Here is a 27,092-nt window from a genome sequence, read left to right as displayed (position 1 = left end):
TGAATTCTGCAACATTTTAATTAGTTCAGGCAGGCTTTTCTTGTGTGTTATCAGTTCTGTATTTTTTACAATAAAGCTTACCATCCCGTCTTCCCCTGTTGCGAAGGGTGAAATGATTACATTTAATCAATCCTTATAAAAGTTCAAACAAAACCATTCAAACCATCACTTAGCCTGCAGTCTAAACTCTCTGGATGATGTTGGAATAAAATGAGGAAGGGTTTTGTACACTGCCTTGAACTCTCAGGGGTAAAATAGGAGACAAGAAAGCAATAATATTATTCCTTATAATAATTTAAAATAATTCCAGTTCCCTGCTTTTGTGGAACTTGCACCAGTATGTGATATTTTAAACTTTAGTTTTAAATTGGTCAGGTTTCTTGATTGTTAAGTAAATTTCAGTCATCTGAAAAAAGAAATACAATCATATAACCTTTAGTAAACAGTGAAATCATCATTCATATCACGGGATACCATCTTGGACAGTCTTGGTGAACTTTGAATGTTTAGTTTTCCCTTTCAAAGAGTTAAAGTCAGGTGAACTTGGGATTTAGGTGCAATGACAGAGTCTTCATTTTTTTCTTTATAGGTTTACTTGTGAAATGTTTTTTCCCTTTTGGTGAATGTTCATTTTTATTTTATTTTATTTGAGAATTAATAAAAACTATCTACATTTTAAAAAAAGGAAAAATCATGGGATATCATCTTGTCATTTGGCGAGGCTTCAGATCCTCCATAAAGCTAAGGGCTGCGCTAGTGGTAATGTAGATATTGGCAAGGTCCCCTAAGCTAGATGTGCCTTTACTGAGATTGAACCAAGAGCATTTCAATTACTCATTTTGAATGGTGAATACTAGAAAACAATTCCATATGAGATCAACTGTCGCCTGGCTCAAAAGGGCTGCGTGTGACGCTATGGCTCCTGGACATCAGGTGACAAGTGTGTTACAGAGCTCAGTTCCCTCAGCTAGGCAATCAGGGCAAGAAACTGCAGTGACACGAAGGAAATAAATAAATGGCAATAAATAAATGGCACTCGGTGAAGATCAGTCAATGATAAAATGCTGTTATGAATCAGATCTGTTGACGTGTGGTTTCTAGAAACAAATGTATGACATTTGGAAAATAAAATTTCTGGAATCCCATGTTGCTGAACGACTTGTGGATCATAGATGTTTCAAGCTCAGAAAAAAGGGTGTTTATAGACACTGAACTTAATGAATTGGAACAAGTGTAAAAAATACTGGAAAAAAATTGAAACTGAAATAAAATGCACGAACAAAACAACATAACCATCCGTTTGGATGCAGCCAATGAACATTTTGAACAGCCAATTCAAAATAGTGAAACAGAACCATAATTGTCTGAATATCAACAGCAACTTAGAAAAAACTGGAATGTATGAAAGAAACTGTAAGAGAAAAATTACCTCCTTTGAAGTCTACTCAAAAGAAATATTTAAATGAATTTTTTCATGGTGCGTATATGGTTGCTCAATTATTTATGACAAAAATGATCAAAGAGATGAATCAGCTCATGTACAGCCTCACAAAAATAGTAACAGAACTGGATTATAAATTGAGAGCTAGCTGCAAAACCAAAACTTCGATTCTCTGGAAACCTGAGACAGTGTCACCCATGCTCTTAGGAAACTCAACTGTTTTGCTCAGGAGTGTTGGGTCCTGTTTGTATAGACTGAGCAAGGCTTGAAGATCACAACACTTTTAGGATCCACTAGACAACCTGTGACCCACTGGATCATCGTTTCAGAGATATTTCCTATGAATTTCCTCCAGAGAAACAGAATGACCAAGGGCAAAAAAGCAGTGGGAGTGGGAGTGACTTCAGACTTCCTGCTGGCTTCCCCACTGACTTTCCTCGTGGGAAGCTGGCAGGGAACATTGTAAATGACGATTGCGTAACTGTGGCTGACCGCGGCAGCCCATTGGGTCATCATTTCAGAGATACTTCCTTACCTAAACAGAGTTATCATGAACATTAGAGGCCTTAATGCTTTTACTCATTTAACATTATAAAGAATATGCTTAAATTATTAGCAATTTTTTTGTACTTTGAATTTTTTTTAATGGAAAAATCAATTTGACCTTTGTAAACTAAATAACAATTCGATTTTAAACTTAATACACTATTGCAACTTTGATTATAACTCTTCCCTCTCCTGCTTTCTTGGATTATATCCAAAATATTTAACATCCATCTTTTGACTCATCTTTTCTGCACATCTGATTTTACCTTCTACTGTACGTACAGAGGTACATCAAGGCCTCACAATCTGGAATATTTGATCAGGCAAAACTTTTAACACTGAAGTGAGAGGAAGAGACTGAGACAGCAAGTGTGGACCCACTCACAGATAGACCTTTGAATGTTAAATTGTTTTTAAAGTGTTACTTCTTTTATTCATTTGCATTAAAATTAAATGTATTCATTAAAATATACCTAGACAGCTAAAAGTAGTAATTGTCTAATGGTTCTAATTAAATTCTATTGTAGGATTGGAATTTTTTTTTCAAAAAAATCCTGCTTTATTCCTCCAAAAGAGAGAGTTGTTGAGTGTGATGGAATGGACTTATGAAGGCCAGGTTCAGGGAGATAAGTGTGTTCTTAGCCCCCAGTGGGAGCATGGGAAGTTCAAGAAGATGAGGATGGCACCTCCTTAAGGAATTCACGGTGTTGTGGCTGGCTGGCTTGGGAACTAGGGTTCAGTCTGGGGAGATTTTCTGTCTGGAGGTTGTAGCTAATAAACACAGCAGAACTGTATTTGCATTGTCTCTTGGAGTTCTTTGGGCTGAACCTGACATCAATCTCCCCAGACTCAACCCTAGTTCCCAAGCCAGCCAGCCACAACACCATGAATTCCTTAGGGAGGTGCCAGCCTCATCTTCTTGAACTTCCCATGCTCCTGATGGGGGCTAAGAACATGCTTATCTCCCTGAGCCTTGCCTTCATAAGTTCATTCCAACACATTGAGTGACTTACAAAATGTTAGAAGCATGTATAATAACCAGTTCAATGAAGAAAAAACACATTAAATTTGCTGATTGGAATGTAGGATTTTGGGCATAGTATTAGTGACATATTTGAAAACTATGTTCATTAAACGTAAAGTTTAAATCCTAAATAGCAGAAATAAACTGCTAGAATTCATACAAACTGTTGCTATAAACACTGTCTTTATGATTTAATAAACCTGTGACCACTTTTCATCCCATCAAATTCAGTGAAATCCACTGCTGAATATTTATCTTGCTTATTTAAAACATCTTTATCATTCATGCTAATTTTTACAGAATTCCTGGAATGGCTTAATCCACACACTCCTTTTTAAAGAAAAATGCTTTGATTTCTGCCTCTTTTGGCTCCTCTGACTGAAAAGACAGTTGCTGCTTACAGTAGAGCAACTGAAAAACATGAAGGCTAAAACAGTACTTTTCCAGTTTTAATATTTGTTTTCTTAGTCATTGTTATAAGTGCGTCGTATATGCCATTAAATGCCATTCCCTTTCTATCACACACACACACACACACACTCATGCTGTAAATCATATTTGGATTCTGCCCTTCAGTTTGGCTTGAGGTGATGTGCAGATACCTTTGCTGCAGGGGTGCCTCGGGGGGAAGCAGAGGAAGTCCCAGGTAAGGAGGGCCGCAGGGGTGGTGCAGGGGGTAGGGGGAGACCCTGGCAGGCCACGTGCAAGTTGGGGGAGGAGGGTGCTGCAGGGCATGTGAGCACAGAGAGGGCCAGTTAGCTCATTTGAGGTACCTTCCTTCAAAACTGTTTGGCCTATGATGCACCATTTCACCCAACTGAAGGTTACAAACAAACAGACATGAGTTTTAGTAGGATATAGATACTACTTGTGCTTTCTAATAATACAAACAATATATTAAAAAAATAAAATGGGCTAGCGATGTAACTAAATGTCTAGCTGCATATATGAGCAACCCAGAATACCTACACACTGAGGCAGATGAACCCTTGCCACTCTACTCCTATGTGTTGTTTTTTGAACATCCTTCCACCAGTAGCACAAGCACCAACACACAACTAGTAGCTGGCAACTAGTCAGTTTTCCTATAGATATCACTCTGAGGGAGTCTGCCTTATAAACTGCCATTAAGAGCACCTCACACTATGGGTTCAGAATGTGGCAAGCTACTCTGGAGAACCACACATTATCACATCAGAAACCAGTTCAGAAGGAGAGCGTGCCCATGTTATGCTTGTCCTGCTCCACCGTTTGAAGGGGCAGATTCATTTTGCCTAATGTTAGGGGTGGCTGTCTATGTATGGCTTGACAAGGCATTCATGACTTTTTCCACTTATCCCTTCAGCCTTGGACATACCCAAAGTTCTGACTGTAAAACAGGCAGGAGGAAGGTTGAGGGACATAATTAAAGCAAGGTATGTGGCTTTGTCATCTTTTGCTGCACTGTTAGCTTAAAAGGACCCCCATGTTCTCTTGATTAAGTCCTAGTAATTCTATACAAGAAATATTTTACTCTTTTTGCTCTTTTTCCATAAGAATGTTGCAGGGATTTGCAAGCTCAGCAAATATACTAGAACGCTGCTGCTTTCAGTCCAACCTAGCTGAGGTGAAGGAACATATGTTCTCAGCTTCCTTACAATATTAAATAGGTGAAATATTTATTTCTTAATTCATCAACAGCTGCTACCACCCACATTCATTTACCTTAATTGAATATATGGAAATTCATATTTGAGACTATTTTCTTTCTTTCTTTCTTTTTTGGAGAACAGAAGAAGCTTCTAATAAGCAAGCAAATTACTTGGATATGAGAAAACAGTATGTGAATTAAGACCCAAGAAAAATTATTCAGTATATGTGAGAAAAGATATGAGAATTGCACAAAAAAAGAAAATTGTAGTTGAGCTAATATAAAGGCATATTTTAACTGTTTTCAGCAAAATTGTTTTAAGTGCCAAGGTATGCAAACCGTCACTGAGAAGTGCAAGCAGGTTTTCTCAAGACAAAATAGAGACAAGAAAACAACATTTATCCCTATATTTATGATGAATTTCAGGTTGATTAATGAGAGATGACAGGAAAGTAAGAATCTAATAGGTATAGAATCCTGGAGTTACTGGGTGCAGTGTGTATATATAGATAATGAAACTCCATTTTTAATTGTTAGAAGGACAACATAAACTTCAGAAAGTATAAACTGAGAAGAGACCACTTTTCCTTATGTTCTAATTAAACTCCATTACTATGCAGATTGTCCTCCTTCTTGTAACAGAATAAGGAGTGTTTGGATAACTGGTTACTTAAATTAGAGCAGTATTTCTCAAACTTGTCATCTTTAAGATATGTGGACTTTAACTCCCAGAATCCGCCAACTAGCATGATTGGCAGCTGGGTTGTCATGACAATGGGGGAGAGCCAAGAAGGTGAAGCAGCAGCACAGGACTCAGGCAGTCTGTTCTTCCACAGTAACTTTTCAGTGTCCAAGAGCTACATTTATGAAAAAAAAAATGGAACACCACAGGACACTGTGAGCAGGATGGTGACATGTTATGAAGTGTGCAGATTATAACTTCCAGGGGTCATTTTTTCCCCATGTCTGGTGTGAAGTTTGCAGAGATTTTGTTTTGTTTTCTTAGTGTGTAAAGCAGGCTTTCTTAAACGTTTTAAGACCATAATTTGATGGTGTGACTTCTTGAGTGGTTGTGGTGCCTCTGAAACCTTATGAAAAAGGGCTCCCAGTTTCTCTCATCTTTATTTCCTTACATTTGAACACCAAAGGGATAACAAGGAAACTGATGTTCATGAACCTTCACACATTTCCCTCATTTCTGTTATGTTGAAAGGCTTTAGGCAGACATCCTGCCTCCCAAAGTGTCGAGGCCATAAAGATATGGGAGGAAGTGACCCCAATCTGCATTCTAGGAAACAATAAAATTCAGAAGATCAAAGGGGGGTGCTCCAAACTCTGACTAGTAACCAATAGGTCATCAGGAAGATAAGTTTCCCCCAATAATAAGGAGGATCCAAAACTTATGCCAGTTTTAGCCAATCATTTGTTAACTGCTGTATCTCTTTGTAAGAAACATGTATAAAATCTTCTTTGGGTGTGACTGGGGTTCTTCTCTGTCTTAAGGAGAGACCCAAGCTGACTCTATTGGCAAGCTTTCAATAAAACCTTAACATCTCAGCTGGTACTTTCGTGTCTGATCTTCTGCCGGACTGAATCCTAACTGGGGAGAGTCAGAAACTCTCAAATTTTGCTACCACCACAGCAGGTGTGGATCTTGGCTGATCACTGAAAAGCTAAGCCGGACCTATTTATCTACATCATTTGTTTACTGCTTCCCATTAAGACTCTCAGAAGGGTTTACTTTAAAAGTCAAACAGTTAAAAGTTAATTTAAAAGTAAGTTAAAATCATTGATAAAAACATAAAACATATAACATATATAAACAGTAACCCAGTAACTTAGTAAAAGTAGTAGTAAAGAGTAAAAATATCACAGCAGCATTAACACATTGTTAAACAGCTTGGGAGAATAAACATACGGACACTTTGAGAATACATGTAGCTCAGGGTTGAACTGTGGAGTCCTTGGGGTTCTCTGAGCTTGGTTGTTTTCTTGCAAATGTTTTGTTACCCAGCTAGGTAACATCTTCAGTGCTAGAAGGAAGTGAAATTTGCTCTCTGTTTATATACAGCAGCTTGCCCTGTCAGTATTAGTGGGGGAGTTGTTTTCTCCTTGGTAGTTCCTAGATTTGGCTGTTGTTTACTGCTTGATTGTCTGAGTTGGTAGTTCCTTAATTAGGGTATTGTTTACTGCTTGTTTGTCTGGTGTTAATCCCTGCTTATCTGAGTGTTGATTGCTGGTGAGGAGGTGTTCTGGTCCTTTAGTTTACTTTGTATTGTCTCTTTTGAATAGTGTGTGAATATTCTTTATCTCTGTGTGCCTATTGATGGCTGACTTATCTGAATACCAAGTTTCCAGGAATTCCCTTGTGTTTTTGGATTTAGCTTGGTTTAAGATGCTGACAGTTTCCCAGTTGAAACTATGGTTAAGTGTCTCCATGTGTTGTGAGATTAAGGAGTTTTCGTTGTGCCTTCTGCTAGTTTGTGTTCATGGATGCGCTCTGCTAGTCTTCTGCCTGTCTGTCCTACACAGTGGTTGTTATAGTCCTTACACTGCATGTTGTAGATGACTCCTTTTTTCCCCCTTCCTTGTGCTACTGGGTCTTTTGGTTTACTTAAGATGTTTTGGAGGGCTTTAGTTGGTTTGTGTGCTGCAGTGATGCCAGGTAGTTGAAATTATAGTTTCATTTAACATCACAGCACTCTTTACATCCATAGACCCAGAACTAGCAAAAGAATCCATGGCAACAGCACCATACAACACTCTTGACCTAACCAAATACACTAATATCAAAATACCCAGAATCATGGACCTCATCAACCTCTGCCTCACTACCTATTTTCCCCTTGATAGACAAATATACCAACAAATCAGAGAAACACCCATAGGATCAACACTCTCAGGACTCATAGCAGAGATTGTAATGCAGCTGCTAGAAACTATAGCATTTCCATGCATGCAACCAATAGTATGGATCCAGTATGTAGACAACACCTTCATCATAATAAAAAAGGAACAACTAGAGAAGATGTGTGAAACAATCAACAACTTCTTCAAAGGACTACTAACTCAGACAAACAATCAAGCAGTAAACAACAGCCTAATCTAGGAACTACCAAGGAGAAAACAACTCCCCCACCAACACTGACAGAGCAAGCTACTGTATATAAACAGAGAGCAAATCTCACTTCCTTCTTGCACTGAAGATATTACCTAGTTGGGTAATGAAACAGCTGCAAGAAAACAACCCATTTCACAATCCATTTACAACCTTTGCAGTTCTTAGCCACATGATCACCATTACAACCAGTACACATTGTCCTGTGCTTTTTTTCTTTTTTTCCTCCCTTGCAGAGCAGAGAGATTGTTGAGAAAGGAGCCATGGGCATGCTACACAAACAGCTTATAGTACTCCCTTGAAATCTCTTTCTCTCCAATCTCTCTGCACTAGGGGGAGGGGGGAGAAAAAAACCAAGTGATTTCTATAGGTAGTCTCTTCTTTGCCTGACCCTTTCCTACTGCCAGTGTGATCTTGATATGTGGAACAGCAAACAACTTACTCTCTTGAAAGCTCTTCTGCTCCTCCAATCACTCTACTCTGTAAGGAGTAGGGAGGAAAAAAGGCAAGCTCTAACTGTAACCAGGCCTTAAGTAATAGAGAACCTTCAAGGTCATTACGAAGTCCTCAGCTTGTGCCTGGCTAGCAACTGGCTGCAGGTGCAGAACTTTCAGTTCAAATATCAAGTGAACCTGTAGCTTGAGTCAATTAACAAACAAGCTACCTCTTTTGGTACCATTTTTGATAACTTTTAGACATTTTGCAAGAAGACTCCTATGTCAATAATTAGTTGTCTTAATATTGTCTAAAATAATTTTGGCCTTTTTTTTTCTGCTGTAACATATCAGTGAATTACATTGTACTTGTGATAAACTACAATCCCAATTATTTATTCATTTATTATTTCAACTTAAAAGCTGATCCATTTCTGGAGATTCTGAGAGTCTTTTCCATGTTTGTTACTACTAAGCCATGGATCTTCCATCCTTTATTTGTACAATATATTGTATTTATGTTAATTATATTCTTCCTTTTGTATTTTATTCTATGGAGATCATTTTAAATATTCTTATCTGCTGAGATATTAGCAATCACTCTAAAATCTGTAATATCTGGAAAATTGATAGATTCCCTCCATCTGTTCAGCAAAAAATAAAAATTGGAGTGCATCATATGAAGCATTCCACCTATAATATATCCTTAATTTGATGAGATACTTCTCAGGCATACCACCAGAGATATCTGGGGGGCAAGGGAGAATTAGTGTCATTTCTGCCACATCTTCCTGCAAAGGACATGAAACCATTATATCATTTTCATAATGAGATCATGATCCACATGACATTATCACGGTTGTACTAGACACCTACACATACTTAGTTTGCACTCAAACAGAATGGTTAGGGAGAATGCTCTGACACCCGCTTCTCGTGTTCAACCTGCGCTAAGCAATAGCTCAACTTAAATATGACTGTATATATACATCATACTCTGTTTAGGTGTAATGTACAGTGGTACCTCGGTTCACGAACTTAATTCGTTCGACGACTCTGGTCACGAACCGAATTGGTTGCGAACCGAATCAAATTTCCCCATAAGGTTCAATGTAAATAAAGTTAATCCGTTCTGACCCCTACGAACGTGGTCGCCAACCGAATCGGTTGCCAACCGAATCAAATTTTCCCATAAGGTTCAAGGTAAATAAGGTTAATCCGTTCTGAACCATATGCATTTTTTTTAACCACAAAAATATGAAACAATGTACAGTACAGTACAGTATGAAGAGAGAGAACACTAACCTTGCTTGAGGTGACACCAAAAAGCTTCACAGCCAGTGTCTATCTGCGACCGCGATCTCGCCTAGAGGAAGCCACAACCACGTGTCAGAGCAGGGAAGATGGCTGCGGGTCGTGTTCATCACCCGATGCGGAGTTTGCGAACGGAAGCAAAATTTTGCGAATGCTGCTGTTCGCGAATCGAATTGTTCGTGAACAGAATCGTTCGTGAACCGAGGTATTACTGTATATGTAGATGCCAAGTTGCATCTATGGGCATAAGCAATAGAGTGTTTCTAAGCCTGACATGCATGCATAAAGTGATCATTATACAGTTTTCTTTATATTTAAGTGCCCTTTCAGTTCCCGTGTAATCATTTATATAAGATAATCCATTGTAACTCCTGGCACTTATTCATCAAAGCAACTTTAAACCTCTTCTTTAAGTTCAAATGCCTTTCTAATCCATCTACCCACAGCTCAGTATATTGTAGAAAATTAATCAAGAGCAGTTAGCATCTGGAGGCTGATTCCTCTGAAGACCTGACACATCATTATCATCAGCAATTTTCAAAGGATAAAAAAGAGAAATGGCAGACAAAGAAAAAAAAAAAGCTTGATAGCTACTGCTACTGTTTTCTGTTATAGTTAGTCACTCTAGCCAATTCCTTTTATTCATGTTTATGTCACATTTAATTAGTCCTGAAAAGTTGATCAGGTGATTTATCCAATTCACTTCAAATGATAGCTTGTATTAGCCCTCTCTGGGCATTCTACTTCCATGTAGAATCAGTATGCAAGGGACAGTGGTGGTCAAAATCTTACAGTAAGGATGTTTGAGCTCTTTCCCTGTTAGCTCCACATATTGGGGAAGGTGGACAACTTTCTCTGTTAACAGAAAATCAGGCTTCTGCATTCAGACCAGATAGTACCCCTCTTCCCTTCTCCCAGCAAAAGGGATCACTTCAATTTCTGGAAAGTGAAACAATTAGACCTAGAATATTTTATTTATCAATTTGCTGTCTTTCAAAATCAACATTCTTAAGAAGACTTAATTGAATGAAATGTATTTAAAGAACTTTTAGAACTAATATGTAAACGTTAAAGCAAAGAGTAGCAAATTAAACAAAATGAGATATTTAAACAGTAATAACTGCTAGACAGCAGAAACTAAAAATATGCTTTTCCTCACTCTCTTGTTGCTTTGAATCCATATAAAGTGGAATACCTAGATAGGGCTCCTGTTGAATAACCACCACAGTTTTACAGTGTTGTATAATTTAGAACAATAAAAAAGGTTTTGCTACATGCAAGACAAGAAGACCCAACCTTCTGCAGAACTTCATACAACCTTCCTCCGTCCCAGTGCAGATGTGGTTGACTTAGTCATTGTCCTGTGTCCTAGTACCGATAGGCTCTGAGGATGTCCAGATTTATTTATGGTTCAATATGGTGTGCAAACCCACAAAACTGGGATAGTTCAGTAAAACCATGATTCAGTTAACCATAGACAAACACATCATGTAAACACAGCTTACTTGTGCCTCTGAATATGCACTGTCAAATGATGCAGCTGGTATGTGGGCTGAGGGCAGGGATACTATATCAAGGATGGACAACCTGCTCCCAAGATCACACATAGCCTTGAGTCAATCTTTTTGTTGTCCTCAATGCGCTTTCTGAGCCTGATGTCTAAAAACAGATAGCATAGTCTCACATTTATTTACTTAAAATATTTCTATATCACTTCCTTTTTTAAGAAGATCTCAAAGCAGTGTACAATAATAAACAATAATTTACAAACATGTAATAAAAACATACATTAAAACATCATATAAAATATACCCAATAAAATAAAGGAATAAAATAACAAAACTGTAACAAAAAGCAGCAATAGAAGGTTCAAATTCTTATGGTTGGTCGCACAGTCATCCAGATGTTTAGACTGGATTTGGCATTTTTATCCACCTATTGAGTCCTTCCCAAGGCCCTGGAAAGGCAGATGTTGTTTGATGGTGTTAAAGGTATTGTCACGGGATGATGATGATGATGATTAGAGTAACAGTGTGTTTTCTTGATAGGTAATAAAAATGGTGCCAGATGTACTGGGAGGAGATTCCAAAGTTGGGGTGCAACCCCTGAAATACCTTCTCCTTGATAGTCAATCACTGTGCCTCAGCATGAAGGGCCCCTGGAGTAGGCCCTGGGAAGATCCTTAGGATTGAAGAGGAGCATACAGGAAAGGTGTTCCTTCCAATATTGTGGTACTAAGCTGTGAATTCTGTGTTGGAAACACACATGAAGAATGTAGAATAAGCCTTCAAATAGACAAATCGCAGTTAAAAAAAAGAGAAAATCCTTAACCCCCAGTCCGACCCACATTAGGTATGGTCCTTGGGAGGCAAAATACTGTTGCCTGTTCTTTCAGTGCATGAAGGGCTCAAGTAAATAACTCTCACTGGATTAAAGGGAGAGAGCTTAGCCTCTGCAATGTGTTTGTGATTTGCTGCATGGCATCTGGAAACACAAACCCACAAAGGTCTTTTCCTTTGCAGCTCTCATGTTCTGGAACAAGATTTCTCTGGAAGTACATTTGAGCCACTTTCTCCTTGCATTTTGCAAAGCCATAACTTATTCCAAACTGATTGTGGGTATCTGTCTTGGGAATGTTTGCATGTGAGCAAAGCAATGCTTAAGATCATGCAATTCAAATTAGACCTCTAGATGGAAAGAGAGATGCCAGATGTTCAAGCTGGCTTTAGAAAAGGCCAAGGAACAAGAGGCATCTTGGCAATTCATGTTGGATACTTGAGAAAGCCAAAGAGTACCAAAAGAAGTCAATATGCGCTTGTTGATTATAGAAAGGCCTTTGACTGTGTCAACCATGTCAAGCTGTGGAATGTCCTTAGGAAAATGGGAATCCCAGAATATCTCATTATGCTCACGCAAACCTATAGACAGGTCAGAAAGCCACAGTCTGGATGGAACCTGGCGAAACAGATTGGCTCCAGGTCAGCAAAGCATCAAGACAAGGCTGTATACTCTCCCCTTATTTATTCAGCCTATATGCTGAATATATATTGTGGATGGCTGGATTGAAAGGTGAGCATAGTTTTAAAAATGGATGAAGATACATCAGTAACCTGTGCTGTGCTGGTGATAATATTCTGATAGTTGAAAATGCAAAAGATCTGCAAGCTCTAGCAGTGAAAGTCAAGGAGCACAGTGAAAAAAAATAAATGGACTAAGATGAAATACAAGGAAGACCAAACTAATGACAAAAAGTACACCTACCAGCCTTAGAAATGACCATGAAGATTCTGAAGTGATGGACAGCGTTTGCCTTTTGGGATTGACGGTTAATACTAAAGGAATCGGCAATCAAGAAATGCTGTATGCCCTAGGCTAGCACTAGGTAGGGTAGCAATGAAGGCTGTGAGATATGAACGTTTTCATATTACCTCTCTGATGCCTATCTAGTGAGATACCTTTTAGGCATATTTCCATTTTCATTTTGGGGGAAAGACGTGACTCACGGATCTTAATGGTTTCAACATCTCATCCTTCTTCACATTTGCTTGCCCTAATGATATTGCTAGCTGCGTAACTAAACTGTTAGATCTGATTTAAAATCACACTGAGTGCTGTTTCCCTGGCAGCTTTAAACAGAATATAATGAGAATTAGGCATAATGAGCAAATATTTCTGTCAATCATGTTTTTCAAAGTAGCACCTCAAAACCATTTTACAGTATTCACTTCACTTCCAATTACTTCTATCCCCAAGATATAATGATAACTGAGAAGGTTCTTGTTATGGGATAATGATGTGCTGATGCCAAAATAACATTCAAGGAAATTGGTTCTGTTGTGCCAAATGATTAACGAGGCAGACAGAGTCATTTTCTTTGCTGAATGTTAATGTGTGCATGAGAATTTTTCTCACCATACTATTACTGGAAGACTGGATTCCAATGCGGTTTTGTGTACAGGCCTTGCGACGTAACAGCCAAGAGGATGCTGTGTCTTTTCCTAGTTTCTTAGTTTTCGTCTACTGGCATCAACAGAACACGGATCATGATTATTTTTTCATTATTATGTTGAAAATAAATCATTCAGTGCAATCAGACTGCTTGATATTGATATTGATTGGGTTTTCTAGAAACGCTGATTAAAGGACGGTGAAGGTGAGGTAAGCAAACACATCAGAGAATGAGCGGGAGGGAAGCAGTGATAGAAGATGGGTAGCTAAATCAATAGCTTCTTCTTCCAAAAAGTGTGCAAAATGTCATCCTCTTAAGAATTCCAGGTAATCTATCAACTGGCCTGAAGTTTTTTTTTTCCCCCAGTGTTCTCCCACATGGAGCCGTAGTACAATACATTGTCTCTATGGAAAAATTTAAAAGAATGGGACATCCCACAGCTTCATTCCTTTCTGTGTGGCTCAGGGTGCTCCCTCAGGTCACAGCATCCAAATTTGATAGCAAGTTCTTAAATTATGGTGGCGTGCTTCCCTTGCCCTTTTGAACAAATCAGTAATAAAGAAAGTCCACTGAGGTATAACACATCTATTTGTACTGGCTCATCTCTGAATATCAATAGAAATGAATCTCTGAATTCCATATTGTTTTCAAAATTTTAAAAATTCCACCCCATACCCTTGGTGGCATCACTCTTTCATGAGCATACCTCCAGGCAACTGCAAAAAAATAATAAAAAATAAGTATACTGCTGGCTGCAAAAAAATCCCTATCTTGGGAGTGAAACTCTTGGGACAAAAATTGTCTAGGAGGGGACATTACTTGGTGTAGAGGTTGAGGCGCCAGGGTAGAAATTGGGAGACTGTGAGTTCTAGTCCTCTCTTAGGTACAAAGCCAGCTGGATGACCCTAGGCTGGTCACTCTCTCTCAGCCCTAGGAAGGAGGCCATGGCAAACCACTTCGGAAAATCTTGCCAAAAACTACAGGGACTAATTCAAGCAGTTGCCACGAGTCAAAACTGCCTCGAAGGCACCTTTTGGCCAGTGTGCTACAAGCATAAACAAAGTCCAATTTTATCCAAAGCCTGCTTATGCTATTCTGTGAAAGCTAGGAACTCTAACCTAGAGACATCCTGGCAAGCTAACACAATGTTGCCCAAATCCCACCAACTAGATGGTATATGCACACTAATAACACTTAATCAGCAAATCAGATAAAGAAACAAACCAACATTGAGGCAGACAGAAAATGTGAAGATTGTTAAAACTGCACAACTGAAGAAAGCAGGGCTGAAAAGAACAGAAGCCAACTCTGTCACATCTGGCTACACTTTCTCTGCCAACTTTACTTCTCCCTGTCTCTTCCAGCCTATCTCCCCCCCACCCCTGCCTCTCAGCAGAAGACAACACTAGCTTTCTGGAGCAATAAAACATGGAAAGTTACCATCCAGCCTGCAAGTCCCTAAATCCACTTAACTGTGCTTATTTAATGGAGCTTACATGTTCTAGAGCTAAGTGCTGCCTTTGAGAGCAGATGTTATATCAGCATGAGCTCTGACATAAATTAATCTCTGCACACAGTGTAGATCAATCACACTGTCCATACCTAAATGGATTTAAAAAAAAAAATCTAAATTCATGTTGACTCTTTGCTTGCCACACAGGTGTCAAAGATGTAGGAGCTCTGTCAACCCACCCCTACTTCCAAATACAGTTACCATTTTAACCTGGTTGATGGGTTAAGAATATCCATTATTACAGTTACATTGCATTAATATTGTGTACTCTGAAACAGAAATTATTTCAAGGTATTAGGAAAAATCCCTTCATACCGCACTAAAATGGAAATGATTTTAAAGGACTTGGCTTTTTCAGGTTTTGGGCAATCTTGTTCCACTCAGTGCTACACAGCCTGATGACTCAATGGGGAAGAACAGGCTTCAGTGTTCTTGAGTGGCTGTGGATTTTAGGTTCCCCTGGACCCAGGGTTTTCCCATCTTTGACTCTGGATAGGGTTACATTACTTGGGGGGTCTCCTTGACTCATGGCTCCTGTTTGAAGAGCAGGTGGTAGCTATAGGGAGAAGGGTTTTTGCACAATTTTATTTTATGTACCATTTGTGCCCCTTCTTGGACCATAGGCACTGCTCACCATCACGCACACCTTGGTCACCTCCTGAGTGGATTACTGTAATGTGCTGTACATGGGGCTGCCCTTGGAGGCCATTCAGATGCTGCAGCTGGTCCAGTGAGCTTCCGGTTGGAATTCAGGGTGCTGGTTGTCACCTATGGAGCCCTTCATGACACAGGGCTGGGTTGTTTCCATCTATTCCACTAGATTCAATAGGAGGGGCATGCTCTGGATCATCTTATGGGACCTCAGAAGTATGCCTTTTCTGTTGCAATGCCTATCCTCTGGAACATCACACCCACCAAGATTAGATTGCCCCCACCCTATTGGACTTTCAAAAAGATCTGGATGTGCTCCAGGACCTGGAGGTAAGGATGTTAGATGTCCCATTGAGAGGTTTTTGTAGTTTCTTTAGTCTGGGCTTACCCTTGGTGACCACTGTAACTTTTTACCCTTTGTTAAAATTGTTTTTTATTTTTATAACATGTTGTTAGCTCCCCAGAGTTGAATTTGTGAGATGGGCGGCCAAATAAATTGATTTAATAAATTAAAAATGACTGCTTTTTAGATATTTATATGACCCAAGAACTTGAGTGGGAAACCTTGGTTGTGTGAACTTACTTAACATGTCCTTTGGGGTGGCAGAGTAACACAAGGACAGGCTTGCTGAATTAGACCAAGATTTTATCTATTTCAGCATGCTTCTGGAGACTACCCATTAAAGTTGAGGCTAACTTCCTAAATGATTGTTGTTGTACCCAGTTCAGTTATTAACTACTTATGCATAATTTCCTATTTAAATTAAGTCCCCCCTTCATGAACTAGGGAGGCAAATTATACTGCTGATCTTCTGTTAATTACAACCCCCCCCCTTTATTTTTGCAATACCCCAGCAAGCAGAAAAACAGCAGGTGAAGTCATATTTGTTGTGAGAACATGACTCCATTAGTGGTTTGGGGCAAATGATTAGATATAGTAATTAAGCTTGCGACTGTACCAGCAGTACAGATATGTAACTCTTAACATACTAAAGGGGAAAAACGGCAAGGTGAAAAGATTAGAAAGAACACCTTATATATTTTGCGTGTTTTCCGTTTACAGAGGCAGAGCTGGGACTACAATGTACTTCTTTATCCTTTCATTTTCTAGGCAACATAATATACTTGTTATACTAAGGTAACACTAAGGGCACTGTCAGATTAATTGTCTTTCTGCTGTTCAAGCAGGCAGGCCTGAGTGATTTGGTCTGGCTATTAAAGTTACTAGGATATAAATAATGTTGGTCTGTAGTGCTTGCAGAGAATCAACAGATAATCAAATGTGCCTGGCCTTCCCTGCCAGCAGGTGAGCGGTACAGTGCTTGGCTATTGGCTAGTAACTGAGACCTGAGTGAAACCCAGCTATATCATCAGCAACACTTGCTGGTGGAAATAGGGGTTCCCTGCCTGCAATCAATCAATCAATCAATCAATCAATCAATCAATCAATCAGACTCGAGCAGGTGAAAAAAATGCCTCAGTATGATCGCATACATTCAGCAATGACGGTGTTGACTGAATATTAGGTGAATGAATTCCCTTTGCAAGTGGCTTTGAGATGTCTGAAAGTACCCCAAGTCAGACTATTGACCTAGTCTGTACAGTGATTGTCTGTACAGTGATTGGTAATGTTTCTCCAGAGCTTCAGAAAAGTTTTATTCTTAACCCTACTTAAAGATGCAAGGAACTGAATCTGGATCCATAACTTAAGGTCCCAGGGCACATGCAACCTTCTCATACAGCCATGAGTGTGGCCATCAAAGTCCCTCATTTGTCGCTGAATTTATTTAATATTAAGTGATTTATTAAATCATATTAACCATATTTAGTTTAAAAAGGTAAGGATGCCCTTGAGTCAAGCTTGATTCCTAGGGACTGCATGGTAATAGAGATATAATTTTGTTGGCAACAAAAAATCCTTTTTTCAGAATGTTTGATAACTCCTCCATTGAGTCTACAGGTACCCCTGATGTTCTCCCACCAAATACTAACCAGAGCCAATCCTGTTGAGCTTTGGAGCTTTGACAAGGCCAGGCAGATGCTGCCACCTGCTGGAATTTGTAATTTTAACTTCATTTGAGTGGAATTAAATGTCTTTTTCTGCTCCTGCTCTGCTCCCTTTTATGAGTACACCCCCTGCACACTAAGAACAGCTGCTATACATTAGACAAATCTGTCTCTCAGTTCAGTTCTTCTCCACATGGTCACAAATCTAGATTATATCCTGGAGTAGAATCCTAATGAATCCAAATTCAGAGATACTTAGATTAGAGCGGAATTTATGATGGCTAGGTTCGTCTTCACAATCTTAAAGGTACTTGATTTCAGTCAATCTGTTTATCCATCTCAGTGTGTGGAATTATGTGGCAGAAGGTACACCACCTATGATGGACTTGTTTGTTAGATCTGCAGTTGGCTTACTAAATTATCCATCTCTCATTCCCCAGTTTGTTCTCAAACTGGAACACAGTTAATCACCAAAAGGTATTCTTTTCCAAAGTTTGCAATGCAGTTTGCAACTCAAAAATGTGTACAATCTCTCTATCTAGATATAGGGGAGAAGGCACATGGAAATTATACTCAGGAAATAATGCTTGCAAAAATATATACATTGAGCAAATAAAACTGTTGTATTAGAGAACAGCAAAATAAGAAATGTGTATAGGTCAAGAAACGCACCTGGCAATGCAAAGTTTTTTGTGTGTAGCATTAAAAAAAAGGATGCAGAAATGGTACAGAATGAATTTAAGGCTATCTAAATGAGGAACCCAGTGAAAATGAGTGTTTGACTCCATTCAAATTATGTTCTGTCCTCACTTATCTGCAAGTTAAGTACCACTGAATTCCATGAAACATACTTCTAAATATAAAGGTATAGAATTGTTCGGCATATCATTTAATACAAATGTTCATGTCTGTGATAGGAAAGCAATGGTTTATATTGTTCTTGCTTCATTAAGCAGTGTCTTGATAAAACATGCCAGGGACAGGTTCCCTTTTCAAATCCTATCTGTATGCTATGGCCTGACCTTGTCAATACATACATTTTTAAAAAGAAATATATATTCCTGGGAAAACACACAATGTCACCACTAGGTGGCACTGTAGTTCAGCAAAAATAAAAATCCAGGCATTTTTAACAGGGGCCAAAGTCCACCTTTTGTATTACTGTATGTGCTGTGATTCTAAAGTAACAGTCCATCCACCTTGTCCAGTGATTTATTTAAGATGTTCATAACCTCCTCATACTCCTACGGATCTTATGGTAGGTTTCAATACATAAAATAAGCAAAGGCCAACAGGAAAACCAAGGGAAATAATAATAATTTAAACAGGAGACAGTTAAGAGACGAAGGCATGGTTAGGCTGTAGATGCTAAACTGAGAACATGAGTAAAAGCGCCAGTTCTTAAAGGCAGATAATGTCAGCATCTAGGCAAAGGGCACTGTAAAACTAGCTTACTACAAGTAAGAAGACTGTCTCCCACCGCCCCACACAATGTGCCTCTTCCAGGCATGAGATGCTGAAGAGCTCCTACTGCAGATTTAAACGTTTGGGTAGATACAGGTAGTCCTCATTTAGTGACTGCCTCATTTAGTGACCATTTGCAGTTCCAAAGGTGATGAAAAAGTAACTTTACAACCAATCCTCACATTTATGACCTTCACAGGTCTGCAAAACAAAGGAAAGTTGAAGTAAGATCATAAGCACGGTCACAGTTTCACTTAGCAACCACCTCATTTAACGATTGAGTTGCCAGTCCCAGTTATGGTTGCTACACGAGGACTACCTGTACATGCTTAGAAATATTCTTCTTCAAGCATGCCACTATTCTGTTAATGGCCTTGAACATCATTATAGTATTAACATTCTGAAGATTGACCAGTAACAGAGAGGCAGTCAATGTAAATCTTTTAGGACTGGTGTTAGTGGTTTCTAAATGGTAACGTGATAAAATTTTGCTGCTTCATTCTGCCTCTGAACTATCTTCAAGGGCAGATCCATATAGAGTTTATTGCAGTAATCTGGAAGTAACCAGAACATGGATTACTGATGCCATGTCATCTCTGCCCAGGAAGGCTCACAATTGCTGGACTGGGCCCAGCTGGCAGCAGTATATTGGGTTATTGTTATAATTGATTGATTCAGCATGCATGTGGTCTTGTATTATTACTCAGTTATCTTGGTCTCCCCATATACATGTTGCAATTCTTACAGATTCACTGGTATTAGTTCTAGCAGACAGCAGAAAGCCCTACTTATAGAAAAGTCACAACACTGGCCAACAGCATTCCATAACACCAGTGCCATGTGGACCTCAGTGGAGAGAGATGAATTCTGGATTAAATCAGTTAAGCATGTATAATGTTCTTACAACTTCATTTCTCCTCTCACAGGATGCTTGCCAATGGGAATGTGGCAACAGAAAATTGATTGATTATGTGCCATCAAGTTGTTTTTGACTCCTAATGACCACATAGATAGATTTTCTCCATGACAATCCATCCCTACCCTAGTCTTTCAGGTCTTCCAGTGGTGCACTCAATGCCACTGTAGCCAAGTCCATCCACCTTGCTGTTGATTGTCCTCTTCAATTTCCTTCCACCTTTCCCAGCATTAACAACCCACACAAGAAAGATATAGCAAGCTAATAGTTGTACCTCTCAGAGTCTGGTTGATAGATTAATTATCACTGAAGAATTGCCATATGTAGTCATGAATGCTATCTTCAGAATGAATGGAGGGAGCTACTGCTCTTGAAAAGGACTGGTCAGGGAACAAGTTTGGATATAACTTTCATGACTAAATCAATTGCACTTTCTTAAGATAGGAATGAATGTCCCAACCTCTTCCCTCTTCTTTTCCATTCATGGTACCAATACGTTATTTTAATGCGCCTGCGGCAATGTTTTACCCATAGCTGGGAAAACTGACTGACAGCATATGGAGCAATGTGTGAAAAACAACCTCAATGTTTATCATGGATCACTGGTGGCATACCATGCTTTGCATTGTCAGCAGATCTCTCCTATTCCCACACCAGAAAGGCAGCAGTTGCTGCTGATATTGCTATATTTGATCGGCACTCTTTTGTCCAAGAATGATTCAAGACTGGTGATCAGCTTAAATCCAAAATTTTTGTTGGACCGAAAATGGAACTTGAGTTGTATGTAAGTTTATTAACTAGGGTCATAATTCTGGTTTGAGAATCTAATTTTGAACCTAACAGGGAACAGTTTAAATAGACTAGGACTGAAGCATAAATCTCACTTAGTAACTTTTGGTTAGCTTCTTATCTTGATGTACTTCATGAAGTAGTTGTAAAGATATATGCTGCTGTCAGATTAAGGAGACAAGAAAAAAATGAGATTAGGGCTCTGTTCTGAACATTTCTCCAACAATTAAGACCATACAGGGAGATTTACTTCTTAAGAACAGTCTGTTTGACGAAGAAGAAGTCTTTTTTAGTTGTCCACCCTTATGAGTATACCAAAAATAGCTACTGAAGCAAGACCCCACACCTACTGGCCTCAGCCCTGATATCCTCATATCCATGGCCATGCCTCCACCCTTCGACATTCTAACATAGAGGGCTTCCTTACAGAAAATAGCAGTAGCCTCCATGCAATTTTGAGCACTTGATTGTATGGGGTGCAATCTTCCTCTTCTTCACCATGTTCTGGGAACAGAATTAATTGGAGTAAACCATAGATGGTCCCTTGAGTAGTCTACCTGGGAACAATACAAAATTGTAGGAGACTGATGAAGGTATCTGAGCATATCTGTGGTCAATAAGACTTTTTCCTGTTGCTGCTTTTTACTGCTGTTGTGTGGCTTTACCTTGTATTTTAAAGGTTATTAACTGAATCTGTAGCAAACAATCTGTGAAATTAGAAAAGTAGTCCAGGAAAAATGAAAGGCCCCATTGTGTCTCTTTGCCTGCTTTGCTGTTATTTTTTAAATTACAGCACTAAACATATCAATAACATTGGGGGACAGACAAAATTTTAATACAGGCTGATATTATACAGTCTGTTCTAATTATTCTCTCTGTGTCACACACAATTCAGACGTAACCTTTTAAAAAATCTGTTGAGGAATTGGATGATGGCACTTGGAGGAACTCTTCTCACTTTTAAAGTAATGTTTCTTATTTGGTAAGTTTTTGGAATATTACTGAAAAAAGTGAAATAAACTCATCTTTACAAGTTTTTAAAAATGATCAGGTTTTTAATAGTTCCCTTATGAAGTTCCCTTACCTGTAGGCCTCATTTTACAATAAAGGCAATTCACTGTGTTTTCTTCTGTACACTCTCTTCATGATTATGTACAATATTTCATGCATAATAGATTCCCTGAGTAGAAATGCTTCTGAACTCTTTCCCCTACACAGCACATACTAAAAACAATAGGATGAAACCATATAATCTAGTTTAAGGGCTGTATTCTGTGAGGACTTGTAAAAGGAGTTTAACAATTACGGTTTTGCAGATCAAAATGGAACTACTAAGGAGCAAAATGGTTTTATTTATTTGTCAAATTTATATAGCTGCCTATCTCATAAATGAGTGACTCTGGGCAGTGTACAACAAGGCTAAAAAAACCAAGTTGTTAATAAGTACCAAACAATTGCTATTATTATTAAAAGCATTACAAATGATAAAAACAAAGCTAAAAGAGAAGAAATATTGGGTGAAGAGATGTTAATACTAGTGTAGCTACCTCAATAATTCACCAGTCCCCTGGGTCACCAGGTCTGATGACACAACCAGGTTTTGAGGGACCTTCAGAAAGTCAAATGTGATGAAGCCAGCCTCACTTTGGGGGAAGGAGGATATTCCATAATGCGGGGGCCATAGCAGAAAAGGCCTGCTACCTAGGACTGGTCAAAAGTAGCTCCCTAGCCGATGGGACCGGCAGCATGCCCTCTGTGCTGGATCTGGTGGGACGGGCAGATGTAATCGGGGAGAGGCAGTCCCTCAAATAATCTGGTCCCATGCCATGTAGGGCTTTAAACATCAAAACCAGCACCTTGAATAGGACTCAGAAACAGACTGGTAACCAATGCAGTTTGTGGAGCAGAGGTGTAACATGCGTTCTACTAGAAACACACATAACTGCCTGTGCTTCTGCATTTTGCACCAGCTGAAGCTTCCAGATACTCTTCAAGGGCAGCCCCATGTAGAGCGCATTATAGTAGTCCAACCAGGAGGTGACTAGGGCATGAGTGACCAACCATGAGTAGAGGCCCTCGATCTAGGAATGGGTGCAACTGATGCACAATACAAAATTGTGCAAAGGCCCTCCTAGCCACAACTGTTACTTGCTCTTTGAGCAGGTGTCATGAGTCTAGGAGGACCACAGATTGCGCATGGGGTCTGTTTGGGGCAGTGAAACTACATCTAGCACCAAAGATGGCATAGTCTTAGACCTGGCAAGCCCCCAAACCCAAAGCCACTCAGCCTTGCCAGGGTTCAGTTGAAGCCTGTTGTTCCCCATCCAGACCCTCACATCCTCCAGGCACCAGGATAAGACATCCACAGCATTGCTTAATTCGCCAGGAGCAGAGATGTATTATTGGGTATCTTCAGCATTCTGATGATACCTCACCCCATGGTAATGGATGAGCTCACCCAGAGGCCTCACGTAGATACTGAGTGGAGAGAACAGCAACTCCTGCAGCACTCCATACAGTAGGGGCTGAGGGCGGGATCTCTCCTCCCCAATCACCCCCAACTGGAATCGACCCTGGAGAAAGGAGGTAAACCAGCACAACACTGTGCCACCCACCCGCAGTCCTCTGAGTCTATCCAGAAGGATACCATGGTCAGTGGTATTGAAAGCTGCCTAGACTTCAAGTAGGATAAGGCTGTATATCCACAGCCCCCATCCCGCCCAGCCAGAGATCACCCAAAAGCACAACCGATGCCGTTTCCGTCCCGTACCCTGTTCTGAATTGTGACTGAAAAGGATCCAGGTGTTCAGATAATAAACGAGGTTTGCAGAAGCACAAAAATAAACACTTTTGATGGACAAAGAAAATAATATTGCTGAATTATGTTGAAGGCCGAGTTGTGACATTTCAGTCTGATAGTAAGAAAATATTGCTATTTTTGAAAGTGAGTTTTATCTTGAAAAAGAAAAATAATTTAAGGAGCCTTTTCAACTGCAGTAAGCATGGGAGCTAAGGACATTGCTGCAGCAGTGGATTTGCGGGTAATTACTCTCTAAACTGGAATTTTTTATAGTTAATAGTTTGGAGGGAAAAATCCCCATTCTAAAAACCACTAGACCCATCACCTCTTCTATGAATCCCTTTCAATTATATGTGTTATACCATATGGACCAGAATAAACTTCCCTGTCATGTCCAGATGTGTTCAGCTGAATTCCTTGAATTCTAGATAGCATAATAATTAACCAATATATCTGGAAGATGGATTGGAAGAACATCTGCAGGTGCCTTTAAGAGGAAGAGCCAACAGGTGCAGGTGCAAGATAATCTTGGTGGCTTCAGGGGAATTTAAGCATTCTGAATGGGCAGTGCCTATTGTAATTTTATTTCTAATATTTCATAATTATTTTCTTAAACTGTCTTCTCTCATTTCATTGTGAATGGAAAATGCCGCATGTAAAGACTGCCATTTGCTCTGATTCTATATCACATGCAGTTTCTAGCAGAGGGAGAAATCCTTATTGTGGATGTTGTTTATTTCTAGTGATCCAAATATACTCATTTCAGTGAAAGCAGACATTTTTCAGGAGCGATGTATAAAAACTAGCCAATGCTCTTTGGGAGAAATGGTTGAATAGCATCCATAGTTATTTAAACCAGGGATGGTTATTTCTCTATAGGCTGGGGATTTTTTTTTTTTTTTGGTTGCCCATGGTTGTGGGGTTGTGTGTACTGGAGACTAAGATAAAACAAGTGTCCATTTGGGGCAGGCAATTTGTTCTTTTTTTGGAAAAGTATGGAAAGAATCATGCTGGAAGTAGTATTTTTGCCACAATTTTGTGTCATAATCTGAGGTGCAGTGCATTGTGGACGGTGAAGTGTGTATAGGGGCTACATCACTTGCTCATCTCTGGTTTAAATAGAAATTCCATAGTGGAAATACTTAATTTAGTCATCTTAATACTTGCTTAGTCTATTGGCTAAGGTAGAATGCCCACCACAACTGTGCTGAAATAACAGTAATGAATGCATGCTTTATAGCACTTCAGTGATGAATGGATAACCCTGGAAGATACTGTAGGTCTTGTGGGCATCCTGGCTTAGTTCTGTGATGGGTCCCAATTCTACCATCTTCTTTTCACCCTTCTTATGATTTGGGACTTGGACCTACACAGTTCTTCAATTGCAGGCCACTTTCAAACAGGACAATATTCTGTGAAGTAGGACACACAGCTACTCTGCAGTCCAGTTATGTTGATCTAAAGTTGCTTTTTTCCAGTTGGCGTCTTCCAGGTATGCGAAGTCTTATAGTCATACAGTCAACTGGGCCTATTGTCTGTTGTTTTTCATTCATTCATTTGCAGCTTCTCTCGCTCAGAGAGGAATCAGAAATCCCAAGTTGGAGATATTCTCATATCTACCTATATTCTGGAATAACAAATGTTATGTACATATTCTTTAAAAATATGAATAAAGCTACAGTCTCTCTCTGGGCTCATTGTTGTCGCACGCATATGATGCAAAATTACATACTTGTTTCATTCCAGAGTTTGTATTGTTGCTTGCGTGATGCAAGTAAATACTACACAGATTGTAAGTTGCAGTTTAGTGCTGCTCCCAAGACTGCAAAATTGCTTCTGTAAAAGAAACTGTGTTAATCAGACATGCTGTCAAGTATAATGTATAATCCATGTATATAGTTTATTATTTATATATGATCCAAGAAGATACAGGTGTTTATAGTTTTTCAACTTGCATCTTAAGGGTTGGTAATATATTGCAGCTCTTGTCCAGTTCAAAAATTCTCAATATTTGCAATAAGAGTGGCTTCCTAAAATGCTAAATGAATTTGTTAAGAGCTTCCCCATGAATAAAATTAATGATTTCGGTTGGGGATGGCTGGGCAAGAAATAAATATACCCTTGACCTTTAATAATTAATTAATCTCTATATCATAAGAGGTTCTTAAATTTTGCAGTGCTGCTTCTGCTTGTTGTGGGCTTGTGCAGGCAAAGTGTGAGCACTGTCAAAAGTCACTCCCATTTTGCCCAAGCAAGCCCACTTTGGCTTGGACACCAAAGCAGGGAGCAAAGACTGGAGCGAATTTTGAAAGGGTTCCCTGTTCAGCTTTAATTAAATTTTGCAACTTCCTTCTAAGTTGCTTCTGATTCAGTGCTGGGTTGTGATCTACAGCTTGAGAACCCCTGATCTAGTTGAAATAAATTGCCTTAGAGTGTTGAATGTCTTACTTACATGTGATTAATTCAGAGAGGCATGGAATTGATTGATTATGTGCCATCAAGTCATTGTTGACTCTTAGCAACCATACAGATTTTCTCCATGACAATCTGTCCCTAACCTGGACTACCCCAAATATAGATTGCTATTGATTGCGGTCATTGAGATTGCCACAGAATCTCAATGAGCTGCATTAACATTCTGTTTGTTTGTTTTTTCGAGTGGTGTGTTTCTTTGTCTCACCAGATACTGGATTAGAAATTGTGGGAAACACAATATTAAAACCATAGGTGACATTGTGTAGTGTTGAGACTGCAGCTTCCAGTGTGCTGAGGCAGCAGTAGGGCTGGGTATTCTGGAAGCAGTGTTTCCTATACATCTGGAGAGGACCGAGTTGGAGACCACAAACATGGAAGAGGGATTGCAATGGCTTCAGCCAAGGTGCTCTTTAGCTGTAACGGATGAAAGACCATTTGGAAATTCTTTTTCCTTCAATTTAACTTTTATTAAAAGAGTTCTAAGGTACTGCATCCAGTACATGATATTTATTACCAAAATTATTAACAAATATACAAAACTTATATATGGAATATTTATTACATCCATTTATTCCTCTATAATACTGCATTTGTTCAAGTAGGTCACCTACAGTGTAAACTTCCCTCCGTTTGATCTTGGCTAGTTTGGGAAAGGCCCTCTAACATCATGTAGACATGAAATAATTTTAGAACTTTATTTGGCTTTTATGGTAATATCTGATTTTCACATTTGGCACGTGGAAGAAGTATCTACAGTGCAGAAATGAGGCATTTTTTTCTGATTTAATTTTGAATCATAGTTTTTAAAAGCTGAGGAGAGAGACTCCACATACATTAATCTGATATTAGTAATAATGCGTATGACACATGGGCATTCAATTGTTTCTCCCTCCCACTTCACTCAAGTCTTTTGCTATTCAGTCTCTTCATATGGACTCGCTGGTAAAAGAAAATCCTCTGTTTTGTTGGTGTCTTCCTGTATTCTCTCACAAATGTTTCTTTTATAAACGAAGAGGAAGGT

At 39.2% G+C, this 27,092-nt stretch overlaps 1 long non-coding RNA gene across 1 annotated transcript in view; it reads left to right on the top strand.

Annotated features, from left to right (window-relative positions):
- LOC148213695 (uncharacterized) overlaps window positions 1–27,092 on the top strand; it is a 77,762-nt gene that overhangs the window by 39,448 nt on the left and 11,222 nt on the right. The gene's annotated exons all lie outside the window — the stretch shown is intronic.

Source organism: Python bivittatus, unplaced genomic scaffold, assembly GCF_059951505.1.
Source record: "Python bivittatus isolate LINGU-HERP-01145 unplaced genomic scaffold, Pbiv_v1 ctg000840_np1212, whole genome shotgun sequence".
Lineage (NCBI taxonomy): Eukaryota > Metazoa > Chordata > Lepidosauria > Squamata > Pythonidae > Python > Python bivittatus.
Note: the sequence above shows the minus strand (reverse complement) of the source record. Positions and strands in the feature narration are given on the sequence as shown.